Source organism: Bombina bombina, chromosome 11, assembly GCF_027579735.1.
Source record: "Bombina bombina isolate aBomBom1 chromosome 11, aBomBom1.pri, whole genome shotgun sequence".
Lineage (NCBI taxonomy): Eukaryota > Metazoa > Chordata > Amphibia > Anura > Bombinatoridae > Bombina > Bombina bombina.
The window spans coordinates 68,972,749-68,999,550 of record NC_069509.1 but is presented as its reverse complement, the minus strand read 5'-3'; positions in this window follow the sequence as shown (position 1 = coordinate 68,999,550).

Genomic DNA, 26,802 nt, shown 5'->3' with positions numbered 1-26,802 from the left:
GTCCATGAAGATAGTTACCAAGGGCCACCATAGCCCCATTGGAGACATATGACAAGGTAACACAGTGCATCACAGTCCATGAAGAGAGTTGCCAAGGGCCACCATAGCCCCATTGGAGACATATGACAAGGTAAAAGAGTGCATCACAGTCCATGAAGAGAGTTACTAAGGGCCACCATAGCCCCATTGGAGACATATGACAAGGTAACACAGTGCATCACAGTCCATGAAGAGAGTTGCCAAGGGCCACCATAGCCCCATTGGAGACATATGACAAGGTAAAAGAGTGCATCACAGTCCATGAAGAGAGTTGCCAAGGGCCACCATAGCCCCTTTGGAGACATATGACAAGGTAACACAGTGCATCACAGTCCATGAAGAGAGTTGCCAAGGGCCACCATAGCCCCATTGGAGACATATGACAAGGTAAAAGAGTGCATCACAGTCCATGAAGAGAGTTGCCAAGGGCCACCATAGCCCCATTGGAGACATATGACAAGGTAACACAGTGCATCACAGTCCATGAAGAGAGTTGCCAAGGGCCACCATAGCCCCATTGGAGACATATGACAAGGTAAAAGAGTGCAACAGGCACAACAATAAACTTTTAAAAAGGCCAAATGGCAACAATAAAAAAAAACATCAACATGTGGACGGAGGATTCTTATCTGCCACCTTGGAGCATCTCCAGATCCTCCACTTACTGGTCATCCTCTTCATCGTCCTGTGCATGTCCAGCTCCAGATTCAGGCCTTGAACTTAATCGCATAATTTCACGCAGAGTCAAGTCCTGAACCCGGAGCTGGGCCTGCATGGTGTCGTTCATCCCTCTCAGGACAGCTGCGTTCCTCAACACGGCCTGCTCTACTCTTGCTATACCTTCTAGCATGAGCCATGCTGAGTCACAGCCTAAAATAAAGAATAAATTAAATATTAATGATAATTACACAACAGACGAAAAAAATAGAAAAGATACATTGGGCTCCATGTACTAAGAGGCGGGCGGACAGCTTCTTAACTCGCGAAGCTGTCCGCCCGCCTCCGCTACACACGGGCAGCGGATCTATTGATCCGCTTTGCCCGTATGTACCATTACACACTCAGCGGAGTGTGTAATGCTCGCCCCTTCAGTCGCACGACCAATCACGGGACTGAAGGGGCTGTCAATCACCGAGAGCGAGCGAGCTCTCAGTGATTTTGCTTCGCCACCTAAGAGGTGGCGTAGGGTGTAGGAAGCAGCGGTCTAATGACCGCTGCTTCTTACATTGCGGGAAGCAGGCTCGCATATGCGAACCTGCCCCGCAAAGGCTCCGGAGCAGCTTTTGCTGCTTCGTACATGGAGCCCATTGTCATCATAAAGACAAATCATTCTTTACATCAATTAGTTTAAATTTATTCTTTACACATGAATTATGTTATTCAGACAGACCGAAATCATTAAAGGGACAGTTTACTCAAACATGTTGTCCCCTTTAATTGGTTTTAGATGATCCACTTATACAGCTTGAGTGTATAAAATCTTGTTAAAGGATTTACATTGTACTTACATTAGCAATTTAAATATTTTAATTATACTGTGGCAGGCACACCTATCCTTAAACATTTTGGCATTGAGGACAAGCTGTGTAGACATAGCAACCTGAAGAAATTACATTCCCACTGGGTTAGACAAGAGATAATGTATAAACATTTGTACATTAAATGTTGGATCCAAGTAGTGGTGATTGGTATATGTAGTGATATCCAATTAAAGGGACACTGAACCTAAATATTTAATTGACTGATTCAGATAGAGCATGACATTACAAATATTTAAAAATTACACATATTCTTTAAATGTTTGAATTCTATAGCTAGATTTTGAATGCAAGAATGTCGGTTTTTAGGGCAGGCCATATTTGTTTATCAACTTTGTTTGTCCCTGCTGGTTGATGGATACATTCATCCAACAATAAAGAAATGATGTCCACAATTATTTTATTTTTTAAAATAATTATAGGCATTTCTTTGTTTCAATAAAGATATCAAGAGAATGAAGAATAATTCATAAGAGTAGTAAATTATAAATTTGATTAACATTGCATGCTCTATTTGAATCACAATAGAAAATATTTTCCTTCAGTGTACCTTTAAGTATCTTATAATGTTGATTTTGAATGATACTTACAGCTGTGCCTGGGAAGGACAATCTGACACTCAGGACAATGAAGGTTGAGACAGGGGGGAGGGATGGGATTGGCTTGGGGAGGGATGGGATTGGCTTGGGGAGGGATGAGCTGATGCTCCGGGGTAGGCCGTACAGCTGGGGAGTGGGGAGTTGGGGTCTGGGCAGCTGTACGGGCCATAATACGGGGAGAGCGGCGAAGGGGGTTGTAGGGGCGTTTTTTGGGAGGGGCAGGAAATGATAAATGGGAAGGGCCGGCAGGGGTCTGGGCATGGGCAGGAGTCTGGGCATGGACAGTGGTCTGGGCATGGGCAGGGGTCTGGGTCTGGGCATGGGCAGGGGTCTGGGCATGGGCAGGGGTCTGTGACTGGTCAGGGGACTGGGAAGGGGCGGAAACCAGATGACCAGAAGTGGTGGATCCATCTGAAAATTTAATAAATATATATTAACACCTCATACATCATGAAATCAAATCAACGCATTTCAAATTGATTATGTTTTCAATATACTTAGAAGTGTGTTTGAATTTGTAAACAATTATGAAATGAGGATATGGTATGCATATAGGCACTCAGATGAATATCAATTACTGTCTGTACAATTATAACATTATTATTGTGTTTTGGCCTGGAATATGCATGTGACATAATGATGGCATGAATTATACATTAAAAAAAAAAAATGTCATGCTGCCTGATATAGAAAGGGGGCAGTAGTGTATTTGAACAGACAAATAATATTCCTTTTTAAAGTGCAAAAGCTGTAGACTTTGAATGTCTTCAATGAAATGATTTCAAATAAAGCAACATGTTGGAAACATGATAGATATATTTCACATACCATTAGACTCCAAGGCAGCCTCTTCCTCCTCCGTCACATATGTTAAATCAATATCTGTAAAACATAACATGTTGTGTACACGTTAAGAACAGATATTATAACATATGTTACTGTTGTTCAAAGACACACATCAATGTTGCATTAAAGATGTACACACCCAAAGTTATGATTTACATCATTTTGATGGAGCATACAAATTACATTAGATTTGTTATTCTCAATGATTCATATTTTCGATGTATTGTTTGTATTAATTTAAAAATCATAAAAGCATAGTACATAGAACATTTAAGATTTCTCATGTGTGTATCACTTGATGACTGTTGTCAAAAATGAACATGGAAACAAACATATGCTATACATCTTCTGAATAACAAATGTGTAGACTAATAAAGTTTTAATTATTAATCTTTCAATATTAAAAGAAAATTAATATATAATCAGAAGAGAAAATTATATGTTTGTTTCAAATGTTATGCTTCAATAGAATCATGCTCATAATATTGATTACCAATACACCTTCAATGACATATAAATGAGTCAATGGACTTACCAGGAGACCACAAAGGAGGCTCTATGTCACTGCTGGATTCCTGTGGGCTCACCACACCAACTCTCTCTATGAATGATATAGATATATATTAGGAAACACATTTGGGATATCACTAAATCACATCTGTATCAAATTTTAAGATTAATCAACTTGAAAATGTGAAGAATGGAGCAGTCATTAAACCAGAAAATGCTTGATTGAATCAAGGGGATTCTGTTAAAAATGATGTATTGAACATATGTTTAATTTCAGACTATATTAGACATCAAACTCATCTCATACGATGCTATTGCATATCTAAATATACTCATTGATCAATGTTCTTAAAAGAATACACACAAACCACATTTTGAAGAGCAGCTGTTGACAAATTTAAACAAACACATGTGGCACATCGAGCCATTTGTGCAATGTACAGTAATCTTGTTTAGGACACAACACATATTTATCACAATACAAAACCAAATTGATTAGTACAAATATGTAATCATGGTGCTGTTAGAGTATGCTGATATCTATAAAGTAACTCCAACAGTGAATATGTGAATTATATATCAATATTGTTTAATCCAAAGAATGTAAAGATGAATGAATCTATTGTTTATTAAAGGGACACTGACATGATTAATTTAAATCATTGATTTCTCTGTTCAAACTGTTCAAAATGATTTAACATTGACTCCTATTATAATTTGAATGTTGCTACATTTTAATCTTAAAGGCAGATAAGCAATATTGTATTCAATAAATATTGTTTGTTGAAGGTATCCACCAATCATCAATAAAAACCCAGGTTGTTCAACCAAAATTGAGATGCAGATAAACGTACATTCTTGATTTTAAAATACATTTAGCAATAGAATATTTCACATATGATGATAGTATTATATTTAAATGTTTATTAATATTGCATACTCTATCTGAATGACAACATTAATAATTGTAGATCAGTATCCCTTTAATATAAAATTATATTGATTTGACAATGTTGGTGTTAATGAATTCTCTACTCCATATGTTGATGTAATGAATGGGATTGAGCATGCAATTCAAATCTAATATGTTATTTAAGGATATCCGAAGAATTATTTAATTTTCATCTATTAAAGGGACATTACATATAAATATTGAACAATGTGGATTTAGTATGTAATGTTCTGTCCATGTTTCTAAGACAAATGTCAATTAAAATGAGACATACCATACTGTGACAAGCCCTGCCTTAAGGATACAGCAGCAACATCCATATCTGTAATATATTTAATGAGGATTGCATATCATTAATACAAATCATGCCATGTTTAAAATCTTTACATTATTAGCAAATCAATTTAAAACTATTAATCCTTTGGTAGTCCCATGAGTTAATTGTTTCCTCAATTCAATTCATGATAAATATATCCTGTACTCTTATTTTCAATCAGTTGTGTTGTTTACTGTAGCTTTAATTATTTATTGTTGTTATTTCATTCTCATCAATTGATGTGCATATGTTATAATTTATTTGGATTCTTCTTTTTTTTATTATGTATAATATTGAAAATAAGAATACTGTATTCTTCACATATATAATAATTCACATTTCATTTTGACCAACATGTATAAAGCAATGCCACTTACAGCAAAGCCATGTTAACGTGTATGCGCAATTCCATTTTCGTGATCATTGCGCAATGATTCAAAGCGGAATTACGCATCCGTCATTTGACCAACATGTATAAAGCAATGCCACTTACAGCAAAGCCATGTTAACGTGTATGCGCAATTCCATTTTCGCGATCATTGCGCAATGATTCAAAGCGGAATTACGCATCCGTCATTTGACCAACATGTATAAAACAATGCTACTTACAGCAAAGCCATGTTAACGTGTATGCGCAATTCCATTTTAGCGATCATTGCGCAATGATTCAAAGCGGAATTACGCATCCGTCATTTGACCAACATGTATAAAGCAATGCCACTTACAGCAAAGCCATGTTAACGTGTATGCGCAATTCCATTTTCGCTCTGTGACGCATATTCTGTAGAGCGCAAGACACATCATTCCTATTTCATGTGTCACTAATCTAAAATCAGATATCTAAACATCATATGTAGTGTATGTTGTGAGATCTGTATAGGTTTAGTATCTGACTATATACACATTTATTGATTAAAAAAAAAAAAATAAGATATTATATGAAGTTGGATAATTACCTGGTTCAGATTCTCCATCTCCTCCCAGGCCACCGGACAGAGAAGCAGCTGCCCTGGCCCCCGCGTCAGGACTTTCAGATCCCGCAGCTGGGAGGGAAGAAGAGGAGGCCGAGGATGGCGAGGATCTGAATCTTTTGGGGACCCGGAGATTGAGGAGCTCGCATAAAGTCACCTCATAAGGGAGTAGGTACAGTTTCCGCGGGGCCCCTCTTTTGCCACCTCTTTTACGGGCTTGTACCCAGTCCCTTATGAGGTTGACTTTTTTGGTTAACCGCAACCTCATATCTCCGAATCTCCTCATGATCTGATCCTGGGTCCTCTGGACGTCACACACCAATCTAACCGCATTGGTGATAGACTCCCAGAGGGCCTTCTTAACAGGCGCATATGTCAACCTCCTCTTGTTCCCAAACAGCTGGGGATAAAAGTCCTTGACGGCGTGGACCAGTGCTGCGCTCTCCTCCTTAGTGAACCTGGGAGCTGACATGCCTGCTGGGTTGTCCAATAAATATATTATAATAATAATATAAACTGCCTGCAGGTATTAGAGAACTGACAAAGATGGCAACGTGTAATGGACTTTTATATGGTGAAGTAAACATGAGATGCACCATGGGACAAGTTATCTGTACATCTGATTGGATAAAAGTTTTAAATATTGTTAGAATGTCTGTGAGACCATCCTGACTCAAGTTGTGTTTGTGTGATGAACTCTGATTGGCCGTTCCTTAATGTTTCATATCTTAGTAACTTCCTTACACATACCTCATGGTGGTGCTGTAACTTCATTTTTCATGTAGACTTATTTGTAACTCATGGGCCTGTCATGCGGATATGTGTGACGCAGATTTAATATCCGTGATCCGTTAAATATTAATGATTAAATTCTATTTAACATCTAATACTGTCACGTTATTAATGTTGTAGACATTTCTCGGTTTAATAATGGTCTGTTTCTTTAATACAAATACACATTTAATATTGTATGTCTTTATTGTTCATAAAATCCATTTATTGACTTATTGTGAAGTATTGATATTGCTCTATTAAATGTATTTCATAATGCACATTGATTGTGTGCTATTGCGTGACATTAGACTTTAATGTTTAAAGATGCTAATCTGGTGTTTCAAGATGCGTTTCCCACGCAATATTTCTGAATGTTCAAATTCAGGTTATAAGGTCAGTAACTTGGATAATCTGTTTATAAATGTTAAACTACAGGTTTGTTTGTTATTAGTAAATAAACCTCGAGCTTGTATTTGTCTGAAGTGCTCATATATGTTATTGTGCAATGGCGTCTTTATTTTTAAATAGACATTACAAACAAACAATTGTATCAAATGATCTGTAGAGATAGAAGATTGTTTAGACTTTAAAATGTAAATCAATTTATCTTAGTATTTAGATATCCTCAACAGAAGAAATTTAAATGCACATGGTTGAGACAATCACATAAGGCATCTATGTGCATCCACCAATCTTCATCTACTGAGCCTATCTCGATATGCTTTTCAAGCAAAGTATGTCAAGATAGGAAGAGAAGTAAATACACTCTTTAAATCTCTTAAAGGGACACTGTCCAAAAAAATTTAGCGTTGGTGATTCAGATTGAGCATGAAATGTTAATCAACGTTATAATTTAATCCGATTCTCAAATGTTAACAATTATCTTGTTATCTTTCTTTGCAAATCAATAATGATATTTGAGATTACGGACAATTGTTTCAAAAAACCTGGGTTGTCCTTGATGATTGTTGGATAAATTAATCCACCACAAAAAAACAAGTTCAGTCCAGAGTACTGAAGCTAATAAATTATCTATTTAATGCCTTATTTTTAAAGTAATGATAGCAACATCACAAGGAGCATTCATAATATGAGACAATTTTTAAAGTTGCTTAAAATAGAATACTCATTCAGAATGTATAAATCATTAATTTTTTAACTGTCTCCCTTTAAGTATATTTTCAGTTCATGTCCCTTTAAATAAACATTTCACAATAATGCTTGAAATATCAGAAACCTAGGCACCTTCCTTTTGATAAATTAGTATAACATATGAGTATATAAAATTTAGATTAACTTCTGGATTGTTTTACACACTGACTGAAATATATATTGTAAAGGAGGTATTTCGGAGTCTTCGGCTTAGAGGGACATTAAGCTATATGTTATGTATGCATTTTGGATAAGATTATAATATTTGAACAACTTAATATGTTTTGGTATTCAATCATTAGATTGTAATTATATATATTTTTGGATTAAATACATATCTACATAGGCTATTTTGATGCTGATTGTTGGTTGCACATAGATACCTTATGTAATTGACTAAGATATGTGCATTGATTTTTTTTTTACAAAGTATATTTAAAGACTGAATGTAATTCTATAGTACTTTCTAAATATGTTTAAATTCTTTTATGAATTATTTAAAAATCAATACACAATATACTTTGTGAATGTCCCTTTAAGGACCAAAACATTTGTAATGTTGATTTAACATTGTCAAAATAAACTAAAGGGGAATGAAAATTATATATAGATATGTGATGTCTAACCCAAGAGGTAAGATTTTAAAAACTACATAATATTATTAACTATAGTTAAATGACTCCACTAGAAAATCAAATCGATTAACCTGCCATCCAATAACTAGCTTGTGAAAAATATAAAGTTAAATCACCTACCATTTATAAATGTAAAAATTAAAATAATTTAGCAAATAATGTTTTGAGATACCTAAGGAAGATACAAGATCTTATAAAATTAATTTTACATTCAACAACACTGTCACTTTAATGTAATTGAACCACTTCCCCTTCTTAAAAGTGAAAAAAATTAATTTTTGTGAAATTGACTACATATCCGAAATTATTTTAACATCTAAGAATTTCAAAAGAAAAGCATCGATGGATCTCACTCCCCAATGAATGTTAAAAAAGATAGTTTAATGTAATATTCTCTGAATCAGTGGATTTTCCACAATTAATGCATTATTTGATCTTATGCATGTGCTTGTCAAATAGACAACTACCAGTCATGGGAGTCAAATTGATTTTTATTGACAGATTATATGGATATTTATTATAATCTGTTCCAAAGAGTGTATTTAATACTAAAATGTTTATTATTACCATTTTAAAATTTAATAGTTTCTGAACCAAAAATAAAAAAATATTCCTGGAAGTCATCAGATGCCAATCTGAAATGTAAAATTTTTTTTTACAAAAGTTAATACACACGTAGTCAAAGATTCATAAAATACATTTACAATCATCTTGTGTCTATGCTCTAACTTTGTTCAACATTTTTTAAAGATATTTATTAATTATATTTAAAAATAAAAATAAATAAATATTGTGTAATAAAATAAAAAAAATAAAAAATCTGATTTTCGAATTATACATAAAAATGTATATCACATTTCAATAATATATATGTTGAACATAAATGTCATATTTCATGTCCATTCAAATACCTCTATATCAACTATAATATGTATTCCTTTTTATGATTGTGATCCCTAATTATCTAATGATGAAATATGAATGACTAATGTATGTAAGCTACCAATAATCAACATTCTTCCTGTGATTCTTAACTAGCATGCATTGGTACACCAACCTGGATAATGCATGGTCTTTGAAAGTCAATTCAGGGGTAAACAGTTGATCTTCAATAGGTGTCTTATTCATCATTTCAAAAATAGAGGACTGAAATCCCATCTAAAAATTAGAAATTCATCTAAGTGTCTGATTGTGATCCCTAAATATCTAATTAAGAACTAAATATGACTAATGTATGGAAGCTACTAATATTCAACATTCTTCCTGTGATTCTTAACTAGCATGCATTGGTACACCAACCTGGATAATGCATGGTCTTTGAAAGTCAATTCAGGGGTAAAAAGTTTATCTTCAATAGGTGTCTTATTCATCATTTCAAAAATAGAGGACTGTGAAATACCATCTAAAAATTTGAAAATCATCTAAGTGTCTCCAATAGGATGCCTCAACAGCCTTATTCTATTAAATAGTTAGCACTTACCATGTGAACACGTCTTTGTATGCTTTTCAAGGTCAGCAGATTTGAAAGATAATGCCAGACATGATCCCATTGGTATACTTCAATTTCAATCTTGGCTTTTTCCACTGTCAGTCTGGGCAATCTTCACTGTCAGGCTTCTAATTCTTCCCTTTCAGTCTTTAGATTAAGTCAGCTCCCAAATGGCATAAAAGGTTTATTCAAAATTACTACAAGTGTGTGAATCATTTCTCTAGCCCTCTCCCATCCACCATTTCATAAGAAATTTCTGTCACTAGCTTACTGTGTAGCATCTTGTGTTATGTTCTATCAAGTGTGAAGATGAGTCATATTGAGCAGAACAAACCTCTAATGTGTGACATTGAACCATAGTCATGCTAGAGGATCCCTTTCTGAGTATTTTCATTTTAAGTAATGTGTAAACTAAATACTAGTTTAGAAAATGTATGCCATATGATGTATTTGTGTACAATTCATGCCAGCAACAGTCCAGACATTTATACTTACCAGCTGATGTCCTCTTTAAAAGCCAGGTGGCAAAGACTCGCTACAGGACCCAATGGCCAGAGCATCACCTATATTTATAAATGAAACACATTTTTAGCATTTGATGAACAATCCTAACATGTTTGCACAATTCTCTACTTGTCATTTCCCTACAGTTCACATCTATTGATAATACTCCAGTCTAACTTCTATTCTTTACCGTCTAAAGTTGCGGTTGATGATGTCTGCTCTGACATTGAGCCCCTCATCCCGGAATGGCCCCTCTAGAACAGGATCATCCTCCTCATCTCTGAGGAGGTTTCTGTCCGGCTGGACGGCCTGCAGGATCCCAGCCCGCTGTGCAATATTATGCAGGACGCTACAGGCTACAACGATCTTAGCCACCTTCTTTGGGTTGTACTGGAGGGCTCCTCCCGACCTGTCCAGGCACCTGAACCTCATCTTCAGGAGCCCGAACATCCGTTCAACCACCGCCCTGGTTCTCTTATGAGCCCTATTGTAGCGCTCCTCAGACACATCAGTCAGGCTACGCAAGGGGGTAATGAGCCAAGGCCGGCTCATGTACCCAGAATCACCTATAAATTATGAACAGAACATAATTCCAACAGAATCCTCAAAATAGTATTTGTAGTACAATAAAAAGTTTTGTACACGATAATCCATTAACAAATGTTTATTTTAACTTTAAAATATCTAGTTCAATATTATTCTCTATCTTCCCATTTCAGCTAAGACATGCTACATATGCATATTTCTCCTAAATCAAGCCTTGTGTAAAATGCTAACTACATGGTTACATTACATTCTCTATCTGAGCATTTAAGGTAAGACATGCTACATATCTGCATTGAACTAAAAGACATTTGCGGAAAGAGACAATGACATGGTTAAATTGCATTAGCTAATATCTTCACATTTCAGCTAAGACATGCTACATATGCGTATTTCTCCTAAATCAAGCCTTGTGTAAAATGCTAACTACATGGTTACATTACATTCTCTATCTGAGCATTTAAGGTAAGACATGCTACATATATGCATTGAACTAAAAGACATTTGCGGAAAGAGACAATGACATGGTTAAATTGCATTAGCTAATATCTTCACATTTCAGCTAAGACATGCTACATATGCGTATTTCTCTTAAATCAAGCCTTGTGTAAAATGCTAACTACATGGTTACATTACATTCTCTATCTGAGCATTTAAGGTAAGACATGCTACATATCTGCATTGAACTAAAAGACATTTGCGGAAAGAGACAATGACATGGTTAAATTGCATTAGCTAATATCTTCACATTTCATCTAAGACATGCTACATATGCGTATTTCTCCTAAATCAAGCCTTGTGTAAAATGCTAACTACATGGTTACATTACATTCTCTATCTGAGCATTTAAGGTAAGACATGCTACATATCTGCATTGAACTAAAAGACATTTGCGGAAAGAGACAATGACATGGTTAAATTGCATTAGCTAATATCTTCACATTTCAGCTAAGACATGCTACATATGCGTATTTCTCCTAAATCCAGCCTTGTGTAAAATGCTAACTACATGGTTACATTACATTCTCTATCTGAGCATTTAAGGTAAGACATGCTACATATCTGCATTGAACTAAAAGTAGACATTAGCGGGGGGAAAATATATGGTTAAATTGCATCCTATAGCTGAACATTACGCTAACATTTTAAAACTACAGTGGCAATTGTCAAAATAATTAACCATGTTGTGCACAAATACTCACCAACGAGATAACCAGGGGGCATTTGTCTTTCCTCAAACTGTCTCCACAGGGACGACAGAGAGAGGATGCGGGCATCATGACAAGCTCCTCCAAAATTCGCACACACATGCATAATCCTCATCTGTGCGTCACAAACATACTGCACGTTGAGGCTATGAAAATGTTTGCGATTTCTGAAGGGCGAGTCATCAATTGGAGCACGCAGCGCAATGTGGGTACAATCTATGGCTCCCAAGACATTGGGCATTTGAGCAATATCAAAGAATTCCCGCTTCAGGCGCCTCCAATCACCATCATTCTGTGGGAATCCTATGTATTGCTTACTGATACGTACCATGGCGTCCAGAAAGTTATCAAACACCCCAGAGAATGTACCTTGAGCCAGGCCATGCATGTACAGTTCTCCGGATTGAAAACTCCCGGAGGCCAGGACGTATAGACAGCTTAGCATCCTACTCATGGCGGGAACAGCAGTCCTTATTCTTATACGTGGCTCCAAATGAGGTTTAAGAAGATCGTAAAGGCCAATGAGCTGTTCGCGATCGAGCCGATAATTATCAAAAACCTCAAAGTCGCTCATGTTTTCCAAGGTGGGTCTCACCCTGTAGACACGAGGACCTCGAACCAGATGACCCCTTCGTCTCAGTCTGAGCCGCCGAGGCTGCCTGATTCGACCAACAGCTAGTTCGCCAATAGCAGCACCAGCAGCGTCTACCATGTCATCGTCATCCATCTTTCAAAACAGCGTAACAAGGTAAGCACTTGATCTGATGTGGATCACAAGTGATGCATTGGCCATGATGTTTGGGGGATTTATAGTACAATTAGTCCAATGGTAGTGAGTTTGTAATGATTGCTGATTGTATTCACCTGTTTGTATGTGAGCGGCGCGAATGCTTTCACAGTGGGCGTTTATTTGTTGTTTGCTGAAATGTTATTTTCAAACAATGATTCTCAATGTGAAAGTGTCAAAGATCACACATACAGTGCATGTTTGTAATGTTTGTTCATATGCGTAATCAATATTTCTTAAACGCGATCTTATAGTAACAAGCACACGTCCAGGCTAACATGAATGAAAGTGCATAGTTGTGTATAATGTGCATCGAATGTGATCGATCAATGTTGCTGCAATATTGTTTGTAAACGATAAAGTAACAGCTGCCACTGTAGGATTGTATATATAAGTGATTGCCGAGCTGTCAATATTGTATGCGTCCCTTTAAAATCGCACTAATGCTGATTAACTTCCGGCTGTCATCTGTAGTATTGTATATATAAGTGATTTCCGAGCTGTCAATATTGTACGCGTCCCTTTAAAATCGCAATAATAATTCCGAACTTCCAGTCTGCCATCTGTAGTATTGTATATATAAGTGATTGCCGAGCTGTCAATATTGTATGCGTGCCTTTAAAATCGCAATAATAATTCCGAACTTCCCGTCTGCCATCTGTAGTATTGTATATATAAGTGATTGCCGATATGTGAATATTGTACGCGTCCCTTTAAAATCGCAATAATAATTACGAAATTCCCGTCTGCCATCTGTAGTATTGTATATATAAGTGATTGCCGAGATGTCAATATTGTATGCGTCCCTTTCAAATCGCACTAATACTGAATAACTTCCGGCTGTCATCTGTAGTATTGTATATATAAGTGATTGCCGAGATGTCAATATTGTATGCGTCCCTTTCAAATCGCACTAATACTGAATAACTTCCGGCTGTCATCTGTAGTATTGTATATATAAGTGATTGCCGAGATGTCAATATTGTATGCGTCCCATTCAAATGGCACTAATACTGAAGAACTTCCGGCTGTCATCTGTAGTATTATATATATAAGTGATTTGCGATCTGACAATATTTATTAATTGTCCCATTGAAATCGCCTTAATAATGCTGTTCCAAACTGTTGTTTACGTATATGTTGTATTGTAGTATTGAGTGTTAAAGTTCCGAAAGGGGCGGTACAGTCGTGAATCTGTGATGTGTATGGTTGAATCTTCTAATGACGTCATGATATTATTAACCTGCCTATGTAGTTCTGAAATCCTCATTGTGTTGTTGTATTGTGCTACATTGTTATTGTGTGCTGAATAAAATCTAAATGTGTGCTTTGTGGTTGCGTGATGGGTGATGCGTGTTATGTACATGTACGTATATATTGTGATTGTGTCCCACATATGCTGACTTCTATATAGCGGTCTGGCATTGTTGTTCCTTCCCATAAAGTGACATCTGTAATCTGGTGTACTGATGTTCTTGTTGTACGTAATTCCTAATGGTTTCTGGTGATGGAATCATGATGTTAAAAGTACAGTAAAATCCATATGTTGTGTTTTGTGATTCCTCTAGAGAATGTAATGTGTTTTTCCCCCATCATTTGAATGCACATGTATGAGTGAATGTTAAAAGTAATGTATGTGCATCCATGAGTGATCATGTGTTAAGCCTATGTAGATATGCTGTTGCTGCAAGCATATGAGTTGAATAACTGAAATGCAATAATAAAGGTAAATGAGAATTGTTTCCCATTGTGTAGTGTTTGTGAATCCTGAAAAGTTGACATTATTTTTGTGTCCATTTAAATGTAATATTTTTAAAACAAAAATGTTGTTACTAGTGATGTTGATTTGTAGTTGATGTAATATAAAAGTCTGAAAGAATTTAATGGTGTTGTGAATATTCAAACAGTAAAATCCATAAATCCACCATAGGGAAATAGTCATTTCTTGATCTATTTATCATAGCTGGGTCTAACGCATGAAATCATGTCTTTTCTAGCGCTGGTATTTGGAGTTTTTCTGTCTACGCTATTTCCGAGTGTTAGGGAAATGAGGGTTTCGCGTGCACGAGCACGTCTTCCCAATAGAAGTCAATGGAGGCTCTAAAATTTGTTCTTGTTTTTTTTCTAAGACTGGTTTTCCTCGTAAAGTGAATGACGTCATGAGCTTTTGTGAAAAAGTAACTAATTCGTGTTCTTTTTGTAATAAATAAATATTTTGTGTATGTCATGTGGTGTATATTGTTTGTATGTATCGATGAGTGTATGTTTGTGATAATGTTATTAGTTAGATGTAGGTATATGAGGGTCTTTTCCCGTGTGTCAATGTAAGTCAATGGGAAAATGGATTTGTGTTGTTTTTTTTTCTAACACCCGAGATCTCGCAACTTTAATCCTTTGTATTTTGCTGAAAAATTATTAAATATGAAAAATAAACATAGTGTAGTGTTTGTATGACTGTAAGTGTAGTTTGTGTAATATTTTTTATTTTATTCGTGGATCTTTTTTTGTCGGTATATGTTTACTACTGGGTCTGAGGTGTCGGTAGAAATGTGAGCGTTAGGTTTTTTTTGAGTGTCGGTAACTGAACTCTAAATACTGGAGTCCGTAAGAAACCCGCGTTAGGAGCCTCTAACGCTGGTTTTCACGGCTAACGCAGAACTCCAAATCTAGGCCTTAGATAATCGCTGCAAACTTTACAGCAGCAGTAGTTTTAGTCATGCTGTGCTCAGTGTGCTGTCTACAACTCTACATACGTGCGCGCTCACAGCAAAGCAGAGACTTCTGGGTTTGTCTACACATAACTTTCTGCCATGTCTGCACGGAGCAGTCAGAAAGTGAAATAAATGTAAAAAAAGTAAAAAAAAGTAAACATATAATAAAAATAAATAGCAAATTGCATTTAAAAAAACAAAAGAAACATTATGAATAAAAAAAACAAAACAACCTAATGGCAAGTGTTTAAAGTCCCTTTAAGTGAGCAGCTAATCTATAGATATATCCATTTTATATGATTTTAGCCTATTTGCATGAAGTTTTACTTGAAACTAACGTTGAACTTAAAGGGCCACTAAACCCAAAATCTTTCTTTCATGATTCAGATAGAACGTACAAATTTAAACAATATTACAATTTACTTATATTATTTATTTTGCTTCATTTTTTAGCTATCCTTATTTGAAGAAAAAGCAATGCACATGGGTGAGCCAATCACATGAGGCTTCTATGTGCAGCAACCAATCAGCAGCTACTGAGCATATCTAGATATGCTTTTCAGCAGTGAATATCAAGAGAATAAAACAAATTAGATAATAGAAGTAAATTAGAAAGATGTTTAAAAATGCATTCTCTTTCTAAATCATGAAAGAAAAAATGTGGGTATCATGGCCCTTTAAGGAACTTCTAACACACACTGAACTATAAACTGAGATCCTGAATTACATTTAAAATTAGTTGAGCGGCTAAAAATAAAAGAACATATTAAGACTCTCTAATATACAAAATGGCTGAACAGCAGGGTAGACTCGTAACCCAAACCTAGTATTTCGGTCTGGGATCTAAAGTTAGAGAGTCTTGCAAAATAAGTCCTTTCTCCTAAGCACATGTTAGTTGGAAGGCTATGAAGGAGCATATGAGGAGAGAGCCGTTACTTTTACCCTATCCCGAATCTGAGGGCTAAGGACGCAGCAGCCGTTGGGAAATTCTGTCTGACAGCAACGCTGTCACAACCAAGGTAGGCCTTCAGGTTCTGCAGGGCAAAATTATTTAGGGATCCGAACATATACGGCTCTCTCTCGCCTTCTCCCATCATCCTCAGAGCTCCAGACGAGAGTTTGTGGTACAAGGAAGGCCCAGTGTCCTCGGTGAGATCATGGAGATACAAGGGTCTATATAATCGCTGCTCAGAAAGCACCGGGTGCCAGACATCACAGCTAGACATACCTCCAAAAAACCTGGGTTTCAGCTGCTGTGTAGTAGTAACTAGTAAGTCGATCCGACGTATGTAACAGTTCAGTGCCCATCGGAGGTATCAGTTTAATCTGTTGCATAGTAGGAGCGATAGTGCATTCTAACTGAGTGGGATCCTGATGGTCTAAGGTATTGCTCCGGGTATGTATCTCAGTCTCCGTTTTCACTGGGCTGATGTCAGCGCTTGTGTGCTCCGGGTGTAATGAGTATAGCAGGTCCTCAAAGCACCTATCCATTTGTCGTTTAAAAGCTGCTTAGCTACAACTGTGTGGAATAGATGTCCATCCATATTAGAGGGGTTACAAAGTCCTTGGTGTTATCGTGGTAAAAGAGTTACTCTCTGAGGAGAGGATCCAGCATGGTCTGGGGAGCAAAATGGCGTCTTCAGTATATTCGCTGCGGAGCTCTCTGCGGATAAGAATCATGTAATGTACCGCTACTCCAGCCTCTTATGCCGTCACAATTGACCCAAATATTCTGCCTCATAATCAGCTCATATTCAGTGAAAATTTGCATGCTCTGAGCAATCGGAGATATAGAAATCTAAGAAGTACAGCCGGAGCTGATGTAAAGTGCGACCGCTCAGATGCAGGGCTAACTCCGCCCCCCCTGGTGGACTGTTTTAATATGCACCTAGTGTCTCTTAAAGGGACATTTTTGTTTTCAGTACTTAAAAAAAAACAAAAAAAAAACAAGTTCTCTGTTTTATTGTTTTTTACTAAGTATTTTTTGTTTCAAAGTTATATCTATTTCCACTCCCCCTGTATCATGTGACAGCCATCAGCCAATCACAAATGCATATACGTATGTTCTGTGAATTCTTGCACATGCTCAGTAGGAGCTGGTGACTAAAAAGGTGTAAATATAAAAAGACTGTGCACATTTTGTTAATGGAAGTAAATTGGAAAGTTGTTTAAAATGTCATGCTCTATCTGAATCATGAAAGTTTAATTTTGACTTGAGTGTCCCTTTAAGTAAACATGTTGGGCTTCATATCCTTTTAAAATAATTATTAGTAAACCTTCACTGTGGAGTATTTTGCAGGGTTAAGGTTTTTGATACTGCAAGGTGCACTCTGAAGGCAGAAGAAAAAAGTATTCACTGATAATTTAAAGGGACAGCAGGGAAATTAAATAATGAAAGTGTATTGTAATTTCTTTGAATGGATAATAAAAGGGGAAAACACTTCCAATTTGCTTCTACAATCAAATTTGCTTTGTTTCCATGCTATTCTTTGTTGAAGAGATTCCTAGGTAGGTGATTGGAGTGCTACATGGCAAGAAATAGTGCTGTCATCTAGCAAATGGATGACATTCTTGCAAAACTACTTTCATAGAGTGCTCCAGAGTGCATGATAATGAGCTTACCTCCCTGCTTTTTCAACAAAGGATATCACAAGAACAATGAAAATGTGATAATAGAAGTAAATTAGAATGTTTTTAAATTTGCATGCTTTATATGAATCATTAAAGAATAAATTTGGGTTTCATGCCCCTTTAAAGGGATAGTAAACACCAAAAATGTTATTGTTTAAAAAGATAGATAATCCCTTTAAGTACTATTTCCCAGTTTTACATAACCAACACTGTTATATAAATATACTTTTTACCTCTGTAATTACCTTGTATCTAAGCTTCGGCAAACTGCCTCTTATCTCTGATCTTTTGACAGACTTGCATTTCAGGCAATTAGTGCTGACTCTTAAATAACTACACGCACATGAGCACAATGTTATTTATAAGAAAAACATGAAAAAACACCCTCTAGCTGTGAAAAACTATCAAATGCATTCAGATAAGAGGCCGCCTTTAAGGGCTTAGAAATTAGCATATGAGCCTACCTAGGTTTAGCTTTCAACTAAGAATACCAAACAAAGCACATTTGATGATAAAAGTAAATTAGAAAGTTGTTTAAAATTACATTCCCTATCTGAATCATGAAAGTTTAATTTGGACTTTACTATCCCTTTAAGCATTTTATGGAGAATTAAATGATGAATTCAGTTCCCGCTATAAAATTCACTGAGTACTTATATTTGTGCTTCCTTATTTCCCGCATTGTATTTTATATTGCTTTGATTCATGGAGTTTTCTGAGGGTTTTTATCAGAATAAGGAAGATGATATTTTACACCTTATGAGATATAATCGTCAAATATTCCACTTGCATCTCCTGTTTACTTTACGCTGGATCAATACAACTTTAGATAAAGAATGACTAAGTAGATCCATTATATATTAAGGTAGTATATTTGACATCTGTCTTTTTTTTTCCAACTCACCTGCTATGTAACTCATGATGTCATTTATGATAACAGGCATAGCACAGTGTACAGAATGTTTTTATTCCAGTTTTTTAACTTAGAAACATAGGGCAAGATTACAAGTATGGCGTTATGAGTTTTCCGCGCAATGTGGTCTTTTCTGATTCAATTTCCATTGTGCAGATATATACAAATCTTGAAAAATCGAGATTGTGCACGCGCATTCACCTTTTACGCTACAATCCTTTCCGCGCTCGAAGAAATATAGTTAACAGCTTTGCGCAACAAAATAGTTTCACAAAATACATTACAAAGTACAGTTACACTCATATTAACACTGTATAAAATTATTAAAAAAAGATATTGCACACAAAAGTTATAAGGGCTCAAAAATACGAGATCTCGGGTGTTAGGAAAAAAAGCTGACGCAGGGATTTTACATTGACATACATACACATACATAGAGAAACATGGATTTATATGTATAGAGATATGTTTAACCATGGAGATAATGAAAATAGTTCACATTACAATCTCATGCACATTAAACAATATCTCAGATGGATTTTCAAAGAGATTTTCGCATATAAATCTTGAGATATCTAGACATATATATATACTCATATACATATCTCGCAATAAATAGATATATCAGTCCAAAAATCATCACATATATAGAGAAATATTTATTTAGAAATAGCTAGAAAATATTCCATTGCGAAAACATTTTCACAATATGAAATATTCGCATTTTCATGTACATTTTTCGAGGAGAATACGTCATGGGCTTTGCCCAACATATTCAGGTGTTTGTGGTTCCTTTTTTCTATTTGTCTTCTCCATTATTTTTTTTGGGGAACACATCTTACGACCGCTGCTTCTTACGTTTCAGGCGAGCCTGAAATGCTGGGCGTAGAAATTTAGCATCCGCTGCTTGTTAAATCTACCCTTTAGTTTGAACTTCAAATGAGTAGTAGATTTTTTTTCTGACAAATTTCAAAGTTATGTCTATTTTTACTCGTCCTGTATCATGTGACAGCCATCAACCAATCACATATGCATAAACTTATATTCTGTGAATTCTTGCAAATGCTCAATAGGAGCTGGTGATTCAAAAGGTCTAGATATAAAAAGACTGTGCACTTTTGTTAATAGAAGTAAATTGGAAAGTTTTTAAAGTTGCATGTTGTGAATCATGAATGTTTGTTTAATTTTGAGTGTCCCTTTAAGTAGAGTTTGCTGAATGGAAATTGTGGTTAGGATAATAGAGGTGGAGTCTGGTCATCGATTAGGGATATTTGCAGTGGTGAGAGGGTAGTGGGGGAATCTGAAGATTATGATAAGGTTAGTTTCAGCACTGTTAGAGTTTATTGCAGCAAAGGGGATCAGATGAAAAACAGTAAGGGTTAATAGGCTATATTGCTAGTACATATGTGATATAGGTATCTGTGCTATAGTTTTTGTGATCAGAAAATTCATTGGTTACTCGTCATAACCCTTTCTTTCATGTAATTAGCAAGAGTCCATGAGCTAGTGACGTATGGGATATACATTCCTACCAGGAGGGGCAAAGTTTCCCAAACCTCAAAATGCCTATAAATACACCCCTCACCACACCCACAAATCAGTTTTACAAACTTTGCCTCCTATGGAGGTGGTGAAGTAAGTTTGTGCTAGATTCTACGTTGATATGTGCTCCGCAGCAGGTTGGAGCCCGGTTTTCCTCTCAGCGTGCAGTGAATGTCAGAGGGATGTGAGGAGAGTATTGCCTATTTGAATGCAATGATCTCCTTCTACGGGGTCTATTTCATAGGTTCTCTGTTATCGGTCGTAGAGATTCATCTCTTACCTCCCTTTTCAGATCGACGATATACTCTTATATATACCATTACCTCTGCTGATTTTCGTTTCAGTACTGGTTTGGCTTTCTACAAACATGTAGATGAGTGTCCTGGGGTAAGTAAGTCTTATTTTCTGTGACACTCTAAGCTATGGTTGGGCACTTTTTTATAAAGTTCTAAATATATGTATTCAAACATTTATTTGCCTTGACTCAGGATGTTCAACATTCCTTATTTTCAGACAGTCAGTTTCATATTTGGGATAATGCATTTCAATCAATCAATAATTTTTTCTTACCTTAAAAATTTGACTTTTTTCCTGTGGGCTGTTAGGCTCGCGGGGGCTGAAAATGCTTAATTTTATTGCGTCATTCTTGGCGCGGACTTTTTTGGCGCAAAAAATCTTTTCTGTTTCCGGCGTCATACGTGTCGCCGGAAGTTGCGTCATTTTTTTGACGTTCTTTTGCGCCAAAAATGTCGGCGTTCCGGATGTGGCGTCATTTTTGGCGCCAAAAGCATTTAGGCGCCAAATAATGTGGGCGTCTTATTTGGCGCTAAAAAATATGGGCGTCGTTTTTGTCTCCACATTATTTAAGTCTCATTTTTCATTGCTTCTGGTTGCTAGAAGCTTGTTCCTTGGCATTTTTTCCCATTCCTGAAACTGTCATTTAAGGAATTTGATCAATTTTGCTTTATATGTTGTTTTTTCTCTTACATATTGCAAGATGTCTCACGTTGCATCTGAGTCAGAAGATACTTCAGGAAAATCGCTGTATAGTGCTGGAACTACCAAAGCTAAGTGTATCTGCTGTAAACTTTCGGTAGCTGTTCCTCCAGCTGTTGTTTGTACTAATTGTCATGACAAACTTGTTAATGCAGATAATATTTCCTTTAGTAATGTACCATTACCTGTTGCAGTTCCATCAACATCTAATGTTCAGAGTGTTCCTGATAACATAAGAGATTTTGTTTCTGAATCCATTAAGAAGGCTATGTCTGTTATTCCTCCTTCTAGTAAACATAAAAAATCTTTTAAAACTTCTCTTTATACAGATGAATTTTTAAATGAACATCATCATTCTGATTCTAATGACTCTTCTGGTTCAGAGGATTCTGTCTCAGAGGTTGATGCTGATAAATCTTCATATTTATTTAAAATGGAATTTATTCGTTCTTTGCTTAAAGAAGTACTAATTGCTTTAGAAATTGAGGATTCTGGTCCTCTTGATACTAAATCTAAACGTTTAGATAAGGTCTTTAAATCTCCTGTGGTTATTCCAGAAGTTTTTCCTGTTCCTGGTGCTATTTCTGAAGTAATTTCCAGAGAATGGAATAATTTGGGTAATTCATTTACTCCTTCTAAACGTTTTAAGCAATTATATCCTGTGCCGTCTGATAAATTAGAATTTTGGGACAAAATCCCTAAGGTTGATGGGGCTATTTCTACCCTTGCTAAACATACTACTATTCCTACGTCAGATGGTACTTCGTTTAAGTATCCTTTAGATAGGAAATCCTTTCTAAGAAAAGCTTATCTGTGTTCAGGTAATCTTCTTAGACCTGCTATATCATTGGCTGATGTTGCTGCAGCTTCAACTTTTTGGTTGGAAACTTTAGCGCAACAAGTAACAGATCATGATTCTCATAATATTATTATTCTTCTGCAACATGCTAATAATTTTATCTGTGATGCCATTTTTGATATTATCTGAGTTGATGTCAGGTTTATGTCTCTAGCTATTTTAGCTAGAAGAGCTTTATGGCTTAAAACTTGGAATGCTGATATGCCTTCTAAATCGACTCTACTTTCCATTTCTTTCCAGGGTAACAAATTATTTGGTTCTCAGTTGGATTCTATTATCTCAACTGTTACTGGTGGGAAAGGAACTTTTTTACCACAGGATAAAAAATCTAAAGGTAAGAACAGGGCTAATAATCGTTTTCGTTCCTTTCGTTTCAACAAAGAACAAAAGCCTGATCCTTCTTCCTCAGGAGCAGTTTCAGTTTGGAAACCATCTCCAGTCTGGAATAAATCCAAGCCTTCTAGAAAAGCAAAGCCAGCTTCTAAGTCCACATGAAGGTGCGGCCCTCATTCCAGCTCAGCTGGTAGGGGGCAGATTACGTTTTTTCAAAGAAATTTGGATCAATTCTATTCACAATCTTTGGATTCAGAACATTGTTTCAGAAGGGTACAGAATTGGTTTCAAGATAAGACCTCCTGCAAAGAGATTTTATCTTTCCCGTGTCCCAGTAAATCCAGTGAAAGCTCAAGCATTTCTGAAATGTGTTTCAGATCTAGAGTTGGCTGGAGTAATTATGCCAGTTCCAGTTCTGGAACAGGGGCTGGGGTTTTATTTGAATCTCTTCATTGTACCAAAGAAGGAGAATTCCTTCAGACCAGTTCTGGATCTAAAAATATTGAATCGCTATGTAAGGATACCAACATTCAAAATGGTAACTGTAAGGACTATCTTGCCTTTTGTTCAGCAAGGGCATTATATGTCCACGATAGATTTACAGGATGCATATCTACATATTCCAATTCATCCAGATCACTATCAGTTCCTGATATTCTCTTTCCTGGACAAGCATTACCAGTTTGTGGCTCTGCCGTTTGGCCTAGCTACAGCCCCAAGAATTTTTACAAAGGTTCTCGGTGCCCTTCTGTCTGTAATCAGAGAACAGGGTATTGTGGTATTTCCTTATTTGGACGATATCTTGGTACTTGCTCAGTCTTTACATTTAGCAGAATCTCATACGAATCGACTTGTGTTGTTTCTTCAAGATCATGGTTGGAGGATCAATTCACTAAAAAGTTCATTGATTCCTCAGACAAGGGTAACCTTTCTGGGTTTCCAGATAGATTCAGTGTCCATGACTCTGTCTTTGACAGACAAGAGACGTCTAAAATTGATTTCAGCTTGTCGAAACCTTCAGTCACAATCATTCCCTTCGGTAGCCTTATGCATGGAAATTCTAGGTCTTATGACTGCTGCATCGGACGCGATCCCCTTTGCTCGTTTTCACATGCGACCTCTTCAGCTCTGTATGCTGAATCAATGGTGCAGGGATTACACAAAGATATCTCAATTAATATCTTTAAAACCGATTATACGACACTCTCTGACGTGGTGGACAGATCACCATCGTTTAATTCAGGGGGCTTCTTTTGTTCTTCCGACCTGGACTGTAATTTCAACAGATGCAAGTCTTACAGGTTGGGGAGCTGTGTGGGGATCTCTGACAGCACAAGGAGTTTGGGAATCTCAGGAGGTGAGATTACCGATCAATATTTTGGAACTCCGTGCAATTTTCAGAGCTCTTCAGTCTTAGCCTCTTCTGAAGAGAGAATCGTTCATTTGTTTTCAGACAGACAATGTCACAACTGTGGCATACATCAATCATCAAGGAGGGACTCACAGTCCTCTGGCTATGAAAGAAGTATCTCGAATTCTGGTTTGGGCGGAATCCAGCTCCTGTCTAATCTCTGCGGTTCATATCCCAGGTATAGACAATTGGGAAGCGGATTATCTCAGTCGCCAAACGTTGCATCCGGGCGAATGGTCTCTTCACCCAGAGGTATTTCTTCAGATTGTTCAAATGTGGGAACTTCCAGAAATAGATCTGATGGCGTCTCATCTAAACAAGAAACTTCCCAGGTATCTGTCCAGATCCCGGGATCCTCAGGCGGAGGCAGTGGATGCATTATCACTTCCTTGGAAGTATCATCCTGCCTATATCTTTCCGCCTCTAGTTCTTCTTCCAAGAGTAATCTCCAAGATTCTGAAGGAATGCTCGTTTGTTCTGCTGGTAGCTCCGGCATGGCCTCACAGGTTTTGGTATGCGGATCTTGTCCGGATGGCCTCTTGCCAACCGTGGACTCTTCCGTTAAGACCAGACCTTCTGTCGAAAGGGCCTTTTTTCCATCAGGATCTCAAATCCTTAAATTTAAAGGTATGGAGATTGAACGCTTGATTCTTGGTCAAAGAGGTTTCTCTGACTCTGTGATTAATACTATGTTACAGGCTCGTAAATCTGTATCTAGAGAGATATATTATAGAGTCTGGAAGACTTATATTTCTTGGTGTCTTTCTCATCATTTTTCTTGGCATTCTTTTAGAATTCCGAGAATTTTACAGTTTCTTCAGGATGGTTTAGATAAAGGTTTGTCCGCAAGTTCCTTGAAAGGACAAATCTCTGCTCTTTCTGTTCTTTTTCACAGAAAGATTGCTAATCTTCCTGATATTCATTGTTTTGTACAAGCTTTGGTTCGTATAAAACCTGTCATTAAGTCAATTTCTCCTCCTTGGAGTTTGAATTTGGTTCTGGGGGCTCTTCAAGCTCCTCCTTTTGAACCCATGCATTCATTGGACTTTAAATTACTTTCTTGGAAAGTTTTGTTCCTTTTGGCGATCTCTTCTGCCAGAAGAGTCTCTGAATTATCTGCTCTTTCTTGTGAGTCTCCTTTTCTGATTTTTCATCAGGATAAGGCGGTGTTGCGAACTTCTTTTGAATTTTTACCTAAGGTTGTGAATTCCAACAACATTAGTAGAGAAATTGTGGTTCCTTCATTATGTCCTAATCCTAAGAATTCTAAGGAGAAATCGTTGCATTCTTTGGATGGTGTTAGAGCTTTGAAATATTATGTTGAAGCTACTAAGTCTTTTCGAAAGACTTCTAGTCTATTTGTTATCTTTTCCGGTTCTAGGAAAGGCCAGAAAGCTTCTGCCATTTCTTTGGCATCTTGGTTGAAATCTTTAATTCATCATGCCTATGTTGAGTCGGGTAAAACTCCGCCTCAAAGGATTACAGCTCATTCTACTAGGTCAGTTTCTACTTCCTGGGCGTTTAGGAATGAAGCTTCGGTTGATCAGATTTGCAAAGCAGCAACTTGGTCCTCTTTGCATACTTTTACTAAATTCTACCATTTTGATGTGTTTTCTTCTTCTGAAGCAGTTTTTGGTAGAAAAGTACTTCAGGCAGCGGTTTCAATTTGAATCTTCTGCTTATGTTTTTCATTAAACTTTATTTTGGGTGTGGATTATTTTCAGCAGGAATTGGCTGTCTTTATTTTATCCCTCCCTCTCTAGTGACTCTTGCGTGGAAAGTTCCACATCTTGGGTAGTCATTATCCAATACGTCACTAGCTCATGGACTCTTGCTAATTACATGAAAGAAAACATAATTTATGTAAGAACTTACCTGATAAATTCATTTCTTTCATATTAGCAAGAGTCCATGAGGCCCACCCTTTTTTTTTGGTGGTTATGATTTTTTTGTATAAAGCACAATTATTCCAATTCCTTATTTTATATGCTTTCGCACTTTTTTCTTATCACCCCACTTCTTGTCTATTCGTTAAACTGATTTGTGGGTGTGGTGAGGGGTGTATTTATAGGCATTTTGAGGTTTGGGAAACTTTGCCCCTCCTGGTAGGAATGTATATCCCATACGTCACTAGCTCATGGACTCTTGCTAATATGAAAGAAATGAATTTATCAGGTAAGTTCTTACATAAATTATGTTTTTTTAGGAGAAGCCATTAATAACTGAGCTGTATACAGCATGCTGTCACTAAATAATAGCAGGGTGAGTTTGATGTATAAAGTCTCTGTTGTAGCATTGCATATAATCTATGTCCATATCTTTAAAGGTACAGTAAAGTATATATTTATAAGCATTGTACGATATTAGCAGCTTTTACCCACTTCTTACTATCTGAATCAATTTAGAAGTTGTATTTTAGCACCCCGTCAGGTGCTCTGTAACACTTTACTTCCAGCCCCCCTTCCAGAGGCATTTTTTTGTTTTGCTGAACAAAGGGGATCCAAAAGAAGCTTTTACAACCATTTGTCATATGACTGCAGTAG